This window comes from Bombina bombina, chromosome 7, assembly GCF_027579735.1.
Source record: "Bombina bombina isolate aBomBom1 chromosome 7, aBomBom1.pri, whole genome shotgun sequence".
In the NCBI taxonomy this organism is placed as follows: domain Eukaryota; kingdom Metazoa; phylum Chordata; class Amphibia; order Anura; family Bombinatoridae; genus Bombina; species Bombina bombina.
The window spans coordinates 97,467,938-97,480,145 of NC_069505.1; the positions used below are offsets into that span (position 1 = coordinate 97,467,938).

The window sequence follows — 12,208 nt, forward strand, 5'->3', positions numbered from 1 at the left end:
TCAGGGTCATCTGTTTCAGGGCACATGCGTCCGGAGACCTTCCTGGGTGATTGTGACCACGGACGCCAGCCTGCTAGGCTGGGGAGCAGTCTGGGACTCGTTAAAGGCACAGGGACTATGGACTTACGAGGAGTCTGCTCTCCCCATAAACATCTTGGAGTTGAGAGCAATTTACAATGCTCTAATGGCTTGGCCTCAATTTTCCTTAGCCCGGTTTATCAGGTTTCAGTCGGACAACATCACCTCAGTGGCTTACATCAACCACCAGGGAGGAACTCTGAGTTCCTTAGCCATGAATGAGGTGGCACGGATTTTTCAGTGGGCGAAAGCTAACAATTGTGGTCTATCTTCCATCCACATTCCTGGAGTGGACAATTAAAAAGCGGATTTTCTAAACTGACAGACATTTCATACAAAAACAAAATTTCCTTCCTAAGATAGGGAGAGTCCACGGCTTCATTCCTTACTGTTGGGAAATACAACACCTGGCCACCAGGAGGAGGCAAAGACACCCCAGCCAAAGGCTTAAATATACCTCCCACTTCCTCATTACCCCAGTCATTCTTTGCCTTTTGTCATATGAGGTGGCAGAGAAGTGTCAGATTCGGAGAGTCCTGAAAAAGGGTATCTGCCCTTCAAGATAGGACTGGAGTTTTAAGTAGTCATGTCAACCTTTCAGTGAGAGTATTGATGAAAGAGTCTGGATATGCAGGGAAATTTTTTCTGCGAAACCATCTAGACTACTGCCAACGGCTCCTAAGCAATCAGTGTTGACGAGTTTCACAGCCAGCTTTCTCTCACTCAGGTCCATGTCAGGAGCGCTGCTTTATGACTGTCACACTTGAGAAGCTGTGTTCTGTTCCACAGCATGGATCCTGGAGGTAATATTGTTTCAATTGTTTACACATAAAACGCTATAACAGGGTCACAGTGTGGCTCCTTTATACCTTGATTGGATCCAGGGTTAATATCCTTTGAGAAGAATTTATTGAACAGTTGGGGTTAATTAATCAGTGTATTATTTACATGCTGCTTTGTGTGATTTTATTTTCTGGGCTCATAGACTCTGTGTTTTTGGCTGGAACACACAGGTTTCACTTTCGTTTTTGAAAGTGTTGCACAGCTCCTATTAACTTGCTGTACTTATAGCATGTGGTCTATGTTCATTTTCTCTATTCTGGCTGAGACTTCAACCTGAGGAGAGTGTTTCCTTTGTTTACTGTCTGGGTCTAGGAGTTGGTGAGTGCCCCAGCCATTGGGAGTATATATTAAAAAAAAGTTAAAATTTTTGTCCTTCTGTGGGTATAACCTGAGCTATGAAGGACTCTGACATGTTGGAAGGTAATTCTTCTGTACTAAATCATACCTGTTTATATTGTGAGGAGGCCATGGTTTTCCCGCCCACTCAATTATGTTCCACATGCCTTAACACTGTTATAAAGTCTAAGAAGGGAGACAAGCCTGCTAAGGCAATTAGTCCCTCTGAGCCGTCTACTTCTCAGGACTCGGCGTCCCGTGAGATTACAACCCTTGCTACATTATCCACTCCACATGCAGTTCCCCGTAGCACATCTAATCCCTCATCCGGAGGGGGCCTTCTTCCTGCGGACTTTGCCGCACAGTTACAAACGGCGGTGTCTGCGGCCCTCAATGCATTAGCTCGCTCTAACAAAAGCAAGAGAAAGGTTAAACATAGCTCTCCTGACCCGGTGTAAGGATTCCAGTCCTGCTTTTACTTTTTGCCTCAACTCACCTTCCTCACCTGTACTTAAGGCATCACCCCGCCCCAAACAAGTGCTTAGTTGTTGAGTATTGTTTGCTGAAACCAGTGCTCTCTTTCTTATAAGCTATATACTTATCAAAAGAAGTTTTACTTCTACTACTTTAACATTTGGATTTACAAATACCAGCTGCAGTTTGGTCACAAAGGGACTAATAACAACTAGTCTCATTCATCCTGAAGATTGTTATTCCAAGAAGTATTAAGTTATTCAACTCCTCATCTCTACAGGAATTGCTATCTAATTTCCAACAGGAGGAATCTACCAACTACTACTACGGTATTAGTATCAAATCTAATTTACCTTGGATGCCTTAGGTAACGGCTAATTACAAATTTCATGTTTCCTTTTTGAACTTTTGTAAACTGACTTTGTCTCTCAGAAATTTCTTTGATTGCAACGAATGTTTTATTTAATTCTATGAACTTCCTTTGAATACATTCTCATACCGGACAGTAACGGACTTTATGTGACGTCACACAGCTTCATACATCTCAGCGTGCCATACAGCTCCTTACAACTCAGCGTGTCTCACAGCTCTATTTACAATCACTAGTCTGTGTTCAGATTTCCACGCTGCAAGCCTTACTCTGTGTGCTGTGTCTCGCAGCAGGTCACGCCCCTGTCAGCAGCTGCAGTCTGTGTGTCTCACATCTCTCATGCCTCAGTGATTATTACAATGAACACTATCTCTCACATTTGGGTTTGAGCACAATTATTGTCAAAAGTTGTTATTAATAATAATACTTATTTTCAGCCTCTAAATATTTATATGGTATAACGATATAATATAACCATATAAAGACTTACTGCCATTACTTATAAAAATCACTCTGAATAAAACAGTCTATGCTGATATAATAGCCTGTACTTCAGTTGTGAAACAAATATAATTTATTTAGACTCTGCAGTTGTGATTCAAATAACCAAGGAACCTGATATAACAACTAAGCCATAAAATATGGATCCAGCAGAGCTTACTCAAATTGTTTATAATTTAACACAAAGAGTTGACCAACTTAGTCAAGCCTTTACAGAGTTACAATTAGAAAATGAAACTTTAAGAAAAGTAATAAAAGACACTGTCTCTATTAAACAGAGCCTTCCTGACAATCTGTCAGAACCATTTATTGCACCTCCAGATTTTTTCAATGGAGATAGGAATTTATACCGTCAATTCAAAAATGCTTGTCTGCTTAATTTCACCCTTAAACCTAAAACATACCCAAATGATAGGGTTAAAGTCCTTACAATGATAAGCTATTTAAGAGGTGAACCTCGCATTTGGGCAGACACTCTCTTTGAGACAAATAATGCTGTTCTTTCATCTTTTTCATCTTTTCTGGATATCATGGATGAATTATACTATGATTCTAACCTACAGTATACTGCTGAGAAAAAGATGAGGAACTTAAAACAAGGTACCAAACCTGTTGAATGTTACATAACAGAATTCAAGCAATATTCTATTGACTCTCAGTGGAACGCCATTGCTTTAAAAAACCAGTTCAGGCTTGGACTCTCTGACGCAGTAAAAGATGAATTAGCCCGAACTGAGTTACCTGAAACATTGGAAGGCCTTATGAAGCTCAGCAGGCAAATTGATAGGAGATTACGTGAAAGAAGATTTGAACGTCAATACCCTGAAATTGTTTATAAGAAGGATAAGGTTCCAAACCATCCCACTTCTAACAGTCCTCATACTGGTTCAACTGGTGCAGAAGCAATGGATATAAGTTTTTTCAGAGGACCTCTAACTCCTGAAGAACGTATCAGAAGGAAGACTAGAGGCCTCTGCATGTATTGCGCATCCTCTTCTCATACTTTAAAGGATTGCCCATCTTTGCCACAGAACAAGAAGAGTAAGTACCATACCAATCTTTCTCTCCAGTCAAAGCATAACAACCCTCTTCATTGTTCTTTACTTCTTTCTCTACAGTGGGCAAATAAGCAACTGACCATTCCAGCCATCTTGGATACAGGAGCACAAGGAAACTACATTGACAGTTCTCTGGTTTCTAAAAATAAAATACCATTGATAAAAAAGTTGTCTCCTATTTTCCTTCGTGTGGTTGATGGCTCTGAGATATCATCAGGGCCAATTACACATCACACCATCCCGCTCTCTGTCACTACATTAAAAACACATCATGAACATCTCACTTTTGATGTAATCACTTCTCCATTATTCCCAATAGTACTTGCGCTAGCTTGGTTACAGCTACACGAACCTGATATTAATTGGAAATCCTTAAATGTTCAATTAAATTCTGATTTCTGTCAACAGACTTGCCATAGAACCTTTTTTCACAGTTTATCCTCCACATCAGAAACTCTGATACCAGAAATGTACAAGCAGTTCTCTGAAGTCTTCAGTAAGAAGGAAGCAGATACCCTTCCCCCACACAGAATCTACGACTGCCCTATTGAACTGAAACCTGGAACCACGCCACCTATTGGACATTTATACCCACTTTGTCAACCAGAACTGGATCATCTAAAAACTTACCTAGATGAAAATCTAAAGAAAGGGTTTATCCGTCCTTCGGTTTCTCCTGCTGGTGCAGGAATGTTCTTTGTGCGGAACAAAGACCAATCTCTTCGGCCTATCATTGACTTCAGACAATTGAACAAAATAACCATAAAAAACCGATACCCTCTCCCCCTCATTCCTGAACTCATAGAAAGACTCAGGCATGCTCAGATTTTTACTAAATTAGATTTGAGAGGGGCGTACAATTTAGTGCGTATCCGTGAGGGGGATGAGTGGCTTACCGCTTTTAGAACTAGGTATGGGTTGTTTGAATATCTAGTTATGCCTTTCGGCTTAACTAACGCACCCGCAACTTTCCAGTTCTTTATTAATGACATTTTCCATGATCTCCTTGACACATGTGTTGTTGTCTACCTAGATGACATTTTAATCTATTCCACAAATCTAGAAGAACATATCAAACATGTTAGTTGGGTTTTAGCAAGACTCCAAGTCCATCGGCTATACGCCAAATTGGAAAAATGTATTTTCCACACCAACAAAATAGAGTTCCTGGGTTATTCCATCAGCCCAAATGGGATTCAAATGCAAGATAACAAAGTGGAAGCAGTAAAATCATGGCCCACACCTTCAACACGGAAAGAACTACAAAAGTTTCTTGGTTTCAGTAACTATTACAGAAAGTTCATTCGCAATTTTTCTAAAATTGCAAAACCTCTGACTAAATTAACTAGTGCTAATTGCTCTTTCCAGTGGACTAAAGAACAGGATGATGCGTTCAGCTTCCTAAAGAATTCCTTTTCATCTGCCCCCATTCTGAAATATCCTGATCCAAACCTTCAATATACCCTAGAGGTGGATTCTTCAGATTATGCTCTTGGCGCTGTCCTCTCCCAAAGACAGTCTCCTACAGAACCACTACACCCAGTTGGGTTCTATTCAAAAATTATGACTCCAGCAGAGATCAATTATTCCATTGGGGACAAGGAACTTCTAGCCATTAAAAGAGCCTTCGAATTCTGGAGACATCTCCTTGAAGGTACCTCCCTACCTATAGTGATTTATACGGATCACCGGAATTTGGAATATCTACAAAATAATAAAACTTTATCTGGACGTCAAGTGAGATGGAGTCTCTACTTTAGTCGTTTCAATTTCCAAATCATGTACAGGCCGGGTTCAAAAAATGGGAAGGCAGATGCACTCTCTCGACGAGATCCAAGACCTATACAAGAAGACTCTCCTACTAGTATTCTTCCCCCTACTCGATTCCTTGCTATCCTATCTCAACAGGATAAGGAATACCAATCTGATCTTTCTTCAGAAGACCAAACCCTACTAGATAGCCTAACCCTCCATAATGGTTTTTACTTCCATGGTTCTAAACTTTATATTCCAGAACGTTTCAGACAGAAAATAATCAAAGATCATCATGACCCTCCACTAATTGGTCATCCAGGAATCAAACGTACACATGAGCTCATCTCCAGAAGTTACTGGTGGCCATCGATGAAAACCAGTATAAAGGAATATATACAACATTGTACAACCTGTACAGTATCAAAACCAGAAAGGAGACCTCCCTATGGCTATTTAATTCCTTTGGAAGTACCGGAATCTCCTTGGTCTCATTTGGGAATGGATTTTATAGTTGATCTACCACCTAGTTCTGGACAAACCACCATTTTAGTTGTTACCGATCATTTTACTAAAATGGCACATTTTATTCCTTTTCATAAGTTACCCACTTCCATTGAAACAGCATATTTATTTCTAAACCACATTGTACGATACCACGGGTTACCATCCATTTTAACTACTGATAGAGGAACCCAATTCACCTCACGCTTCTGGAAAGCACTCACTAAAGCACTCCAAATCGATCAAAGGTTAAGTACAGCCTTCCACCCTCAGACTAATGGCCAAACTGAGAGACTCAATCAGTGGCTTGAGCAATATCTATGATGCTATTGCTCATATCATCAAAATAAATGGACTTCCTTTCTCTCCATGGCTGAATTTGCCTATAACAATACCATTAACAGCACTACAAATTACTCTCCCTTTTTCGCCAACTATGGTTTTAATCCAAGATTCACTATCCAAACGACTTCTACTCATGACTCACCATCTGTTGATGTGCTAACACAAAACATAGCTGAAAATTTCCTACATTTACGAGATAACATCAAACAAGCTCAGGCGTCTCAGAAGAAATTTTATGATTTACGTCGTAGAGCTTCTCCGAAATATTCTATAGGGGACTATGTTTGGTTATCTTCCAAAAACATTAAAATGCACTTACCAAGTAAAAAATTGGCTGGGTTGTTCCTTGGGCCATTCAAAATTCTACACATCATCAATGAAAATGCCGTCAGGCTTGACCTACCTGATTCTTTACCCATCCACCCAACTTTCCATGTATCATTATTGAAACCCTACTTGGGAGATAAACCTGATGTACCTCTTCTACCCCCTTCTCCTATTCAATTGGGCACTGATGTCTATGAAGTTTATGATCTTTTGGACTCAAGATTTTATAATGGGGAATTACAGTATCTGGTCCGATGGAAAGGGTTCGCCCCAGAGGATGATACTTGGGAACCTCATGCACACATTAATGCTCCAAAGCTTATTGCTCGTTTTCATAGAAGATATCCAAACAGACCTAAATTCCAACCCGTGGTCGGCTTGCTTGAGGGGGGGATCTGTAAGGATTCCAGTCCTGCTTTTACTTTTTGCCTCAACTCACCTTCCTCACCTGTACTTAAGGCATCACCCCGCCCCAAACAAGTGCTTAGTTGTTGAGTATTGTTTGCTGAAACCAGTGCTCTCTTTCTTATAAGCTATATACTTATCAAAAGAAGTTTTACTTCTACTACTTTAACATTTGGATTTACAAATACCAGCTGCAGTTTGGTCACAAAGGGACTAATAACAACTAGTCTCATTCATCCTGAAGATTGTTATTCCAAGAAGTATTAAGTTATTCAACTCCTCATCTCTACAGGAATTGCTATCTAATTTCCAACAGGAGGAATCTACCAACTACTACTACGGTATTAGTATCAAATCTAATTTACCTTGGATGCCTTAGGTAACGGCTAATTACAAATTTCATGTTTCCTTTTTGAACTTTTGTAAACTGACTTTGTCTCTCAGAAATTTCTTTGATTGCAACGAATGTTTTATTTAATTCTATGAACTTCCTTTGAATACATTCTCATACCGGACAGTAACGGACTTTATGTGACGTCACACAGCTTCATACATCTCAGCGTGCCATACAGCTCCTTACAACTCAGCGTGTCTCACAGCTCTATTTACAATCACTAGTCTGTGTTCAGATTTCCACGCTGCAAGCCTTACTCTGTGTGCTGTGTCTCGCAGCAGGTCACGCCCCTGTCAGCAGCTGCAGTCTGTGTGTCTCACATCTCTCATGCCTCAGTGATTATTACAATGAACACTATCTCTCACATTTGGGTTTGAGCACAATTATTGTCAAAAGTTGTTATTAATAATAATACTTATTTTCAGCCTCTAAATATTTATATGGTATAACGATATAATATAACCATATAAAGACTTACTGCCATTACTTATAAAAATCACTCTGAATAAAACAGTCTATGCTGATATAATAGCCTGTACTTCAGTTGTGAAACAAATATAATTTATTTAGACTCTGCAGTTGTGATTCAAATAACCAAGGAACCTGATACCCGGAGTCATCTAAATATTTATCGGATTTAGCTATTATGTCCTAGTTATCCGATGATGAGTTAACCTCTGTAGCTTCAGATTGTGAACTTTCTGGGTCAGTGTCCTTAGCGTCTAAGCCTCCTGCTGCGGAGGAACTGTCCTTTAGATTTAAAATTGAGCACTTGTATTTTTTATTAAAGGAGGTTCTGTCTACGTTAGAGGTTTCAGAGGCCGCGCTGCACAAAGAACCTATGATACCTAAATTAAACAGAGTTTACGAAGACAGGAAAGTTCCTTTGACTTTTCCTGTGTCGGTTAAAATGGCGAACATTATTAACAATGAATGGGAAAGAATTGGATCTTCCTTTTCCCTCTCAACTACTTTTAAAAGTTGTTCCTGGTCCCGAACTATCAACTGGATTTGTGGGGCTCCATTCCTAAGGTTGATGGTGCTATCTCTACGCTTGCTAAACGTACTACTATACCTCTTGAGGATAGTTTTTCGTTCAGAGATCCGATGGATAAGAAAATGGAAACCTTTCTGAGAAAGATGTTTCAACATACAGGATTTTTGTTTCAACCGGAGGCTGCAGTTGCTGTGGTTTCCGGAGCAGCTACCTACTGGTGTGACTCTTTGTCGGAACTCCATTGAGGTGGAGTCTCCCCTCGAGGATATTCAAGACAGAATTAAAGCTCTGAGAATTGCTAATTCTTTTATCTGTGATGTGAACATGCAAATTATTTGCCTAAATGCAAAGGCCTCTGGCTTTGCGGTCCTAGTCCGCCGGGCAATCTGGTTGAAGCCTTGGTCTGCAGATATGACTTCTAAGTCCATACTCTTTTCTCTTCAGTTCAAGGGACTGATTTTATTTGGTGCAGGCCTGGACTCCATTATTTCTATGGTTACATGGACATCATTTCTTTTGCCAGGTTCCGTCTCAGACCTTTACAACTGTACATGCTGAGGCAGTGGAACGGTGATCATTCAGATCTGTCTCAATAGATTGTATTAGACAGCCTGTCGAGACAATCACTCTCTTGGTGGCTCTGTCTAGATCATCTGTCCCGAGGGACATCCTTCTTAAGACCATCCTGGGAGATTGTGACTACCGACGCAAGCCTATCCGGATGGGGAGCTGTTTGAGGTGCCAGGAAGGCATGGGGTTGTGGACTCCCGGTCAATATTTTGGATCTACGGGCAATCTTCAAGGCCACTTCTGTGTTTGTCCCAGTTTATCAGATTCCAATCAGACAATATAACCTCGGTGGCTAACATCAACCATCAGGGGGGAACTTGAAGTTCCTTGGCGAAGAAAGAAGTATCTCCGATTCTGGAGTGGGCGGAGGCCCACAGCTGTTCGATGTCAGCCATACACATTCCGGGTGTGGACAACTGGGAGGCAAATTTTCTCAGCAGGCAATCCTTCCATCCAGGGGAATGGTCTCTCCATCCCGAGGTGTTTGCAGAGATATGCAGCAAGTGGGGGGCGCCGGAGATAGATCTCATGGCGTCCCGTCTCAATACCAAGCTACCCAGGTACAGGTCGAGGGATCCCCAAGCGGATCTAATAGATGCACTAGCAGTGTCCTGGAGATTCATACTCATATATCTTTTCCCCCATTACCGCTTCTTCCTCGAGTGGTGCCAGTATCAAGTAAGAGCGGGTATCAGTAATCCTGATTGCTCCATCGTGGCCGTGAAGGACGTTGTTCGTGGATCTATTGGGGATGTCCTCATCTCCTCTGTTGAAGTTACCTTGTTGCAGAGACCTACTGATACAAGGTCCATTTGTTCATCAAAATCTAGATTCTCTGAGACTGACTGTTTGGAGATTGCACGCTTAGTCTTAGCCAAGAGAGGTTTCTCTGAGAGTGTCATTGATACTCTTATTCAAGCTCGTAAACTAGTTACTTGGTGTATCTACCACAAGGTGTGGAGGACCTACTTATTCTTGTGTGAAGATTGTGGTTTTTCCTGGCACAGAGTTAAGGTTGCCAGAATCTTATCTTTTCTCCAGGATGGGCTGGAGATGGACCTCTCTGCTAGTTCCCTGAGGGGACAGATTTCGGCCCTGTCGGTTTTATTACACAAGAGACTAGCTGAGCTTCCAGACTTGCAGTCCTTTGTTAAGGCTCTGATTAGGATCAGACCTGTGTTTAGATCTGGGGCTACTCCTTGGAGCCTAAATCTTGTTCTTGGGGTTTTGCAACAGGTTCCGTTTGAGCCTCTGCATTCCGTTGATCTTAAATTGTTATCTTGGAAGTTTCTCTTTTTATTGACTATTACCTCTGCGCACAGAGTTTCTGAGATCTCTGCTTTGCAATGTGAGCCCCCTTATCTGATTTTTCATTTAGATAAGGCAGTTTTACATACTAAATTAGGTTTAGTCAGATCGCAACATCAATCAGGAGATTGTGGTTCCTTCCTTGTGTCCTAATCCTCCTTCATCCAAGGAACACTTACTTTACAATTTGGTTCTGGTTCGCGCCTTGAAGTTCTATCTGCAGGCTACTAAGGACTTTAGACAATCTTCCTCTTTGTTTGTTGTCTATTCGGGGAAGCTTAAGGGGCAGAAGGCTACTTCGACTTCCCTATCTTTTTGTTTAAGGAGTGTCATCCGCTTAGCTTACGAGACAGCAGAACATTGTCCTCCTAAGAAAATAACGGCTCATTCCACTAGAGCAGTGGGCTTCCTCTTGGGCCTTTAAGAACGAGGCCTCTATAGATCAGATTTGTAAGTTGGCTACCTGGTCCTCCTTACATTTTCAAGATTTTACAGGTTTGATATTTTTGCTTCAGGTGAAGCAGCTTTCGGGAGAAAAGTTTTGCAGGCTGTAGTGCCCTCAGAATAGGGCCCGCCTCTTCCTTTTTTTCCCCTCCCGTTATTCATTCAGTGTCCTCTGGAGCTTGGGTATAGTTTTCCCAACAGTAAGGAATGAAGCCGTGAACTCTCCCTATCTTAGGAAGGAAAACATAGTTTATGCTTACCAGATAAATTCCTTTCCTTCCGGATAGGGAGAGTCCACGGGCCCCGCACGTTTTTTCTTGTCTAAGGGCGGCCCCCTATTATTATGGGTAGGGGAGTGACACTTAAAAGCTTTGCTGTGGTGTTCTTTGCCTCATCCTGCTGGCCAGGAGTTATATTCCCACTAGTAATTGAATGATGTCGTGGACTCTCCATATCCTGAAAGAAAAAAAATTATCAGGTAAGCATAAATTTTGTTTTTGCAAACAAAAGTGTTTTCTACTTTACTAACTTTTTATTGTTTAGTTCTCAATACGCTTTTCTCAATGCATAAACAATGCTCAGACATTTTTAAAGTTCAAATGAGACAGTTTCTCAAAGAAAATATTTCCCTAAAAGGTTCTGTTTTAATTCAAATTCAGATTATTCCACCCACTCCTTTAATACAAAGTCTAAATGGCTTTTTAAATTTCCTTAAATTATTATTTTTTGTTCTACGTTTGGCAACAGATTCTAGAAACAGTAGGGGTGTTTTCATCAATAATTTTTGCTTCTTAGCATTATTAAAGGGATATCTTAGCATCTATACATTTTAGGGGAATTAAAGAGACATAAAACACATTTCTCCAACATAGGTGTGTCCGGTCCACGGCGTCATCCTTACTTGTGGGATATTCTCTTCCCCAACAGGAAATGGCAAAGAGCCCAGCAAAGCTGGTCACATGATCCCTCCTAGGCTCCGCCTACCCCAGTCATTCTCTTTGCCGTTGTACAGGCAACATCTCCACGGAGATGGCTTAGAGTTTTTTAGTGTTTAACTGTAGTTTTTATTATTCAATCAAGAGTTTGTTATTTTAAAATAGTGCTGGTATGTACTATTTACTCAGAAACAGAAAGAGATGAAGATTTCTGTTTGTATGAGGAAAATGATTTTAGCAACCGTTACTAAAATCCATGGCTGTTCCACACAGGACTGTTGAGAGGAATTAACTTCAGTTGGGGGAACAGTGAGCAGTCTCTTGCTGCTTGAGGTATGACACATTCTAACAAGACGATGTAATGCTGGAAGCTGTCATTTTCCCTATGGGATCCGGTAAGCCATGTTTATTAAGATAGTAAATAAGGGCTTCACAAGGGCTTATTAAGACTGTAGACTTTTTCTGGGCTAAATCGATTCATTATTAACACATATTTAGCCTTGAGGAATCATTTAATCTGGGTATTTTGATAAGATTATATCGGCAGGCACTGTTTTAGACACCTTA

General features: G+C 40.8%; 1 protein-coding gene across 1 annotated transcript in view; it reads left to right on the forward strand.

Annotated features, from left to right (window-relative positions):
• Window positions 1-12,208, forward strand: part of CHID1 (chitinase domain containing 1) — a 1,450,539-nt gene that overhangs the window by 259,035 nt on the left and 1,179,296 nt on the right. The window lies entirely within an intron of this gene.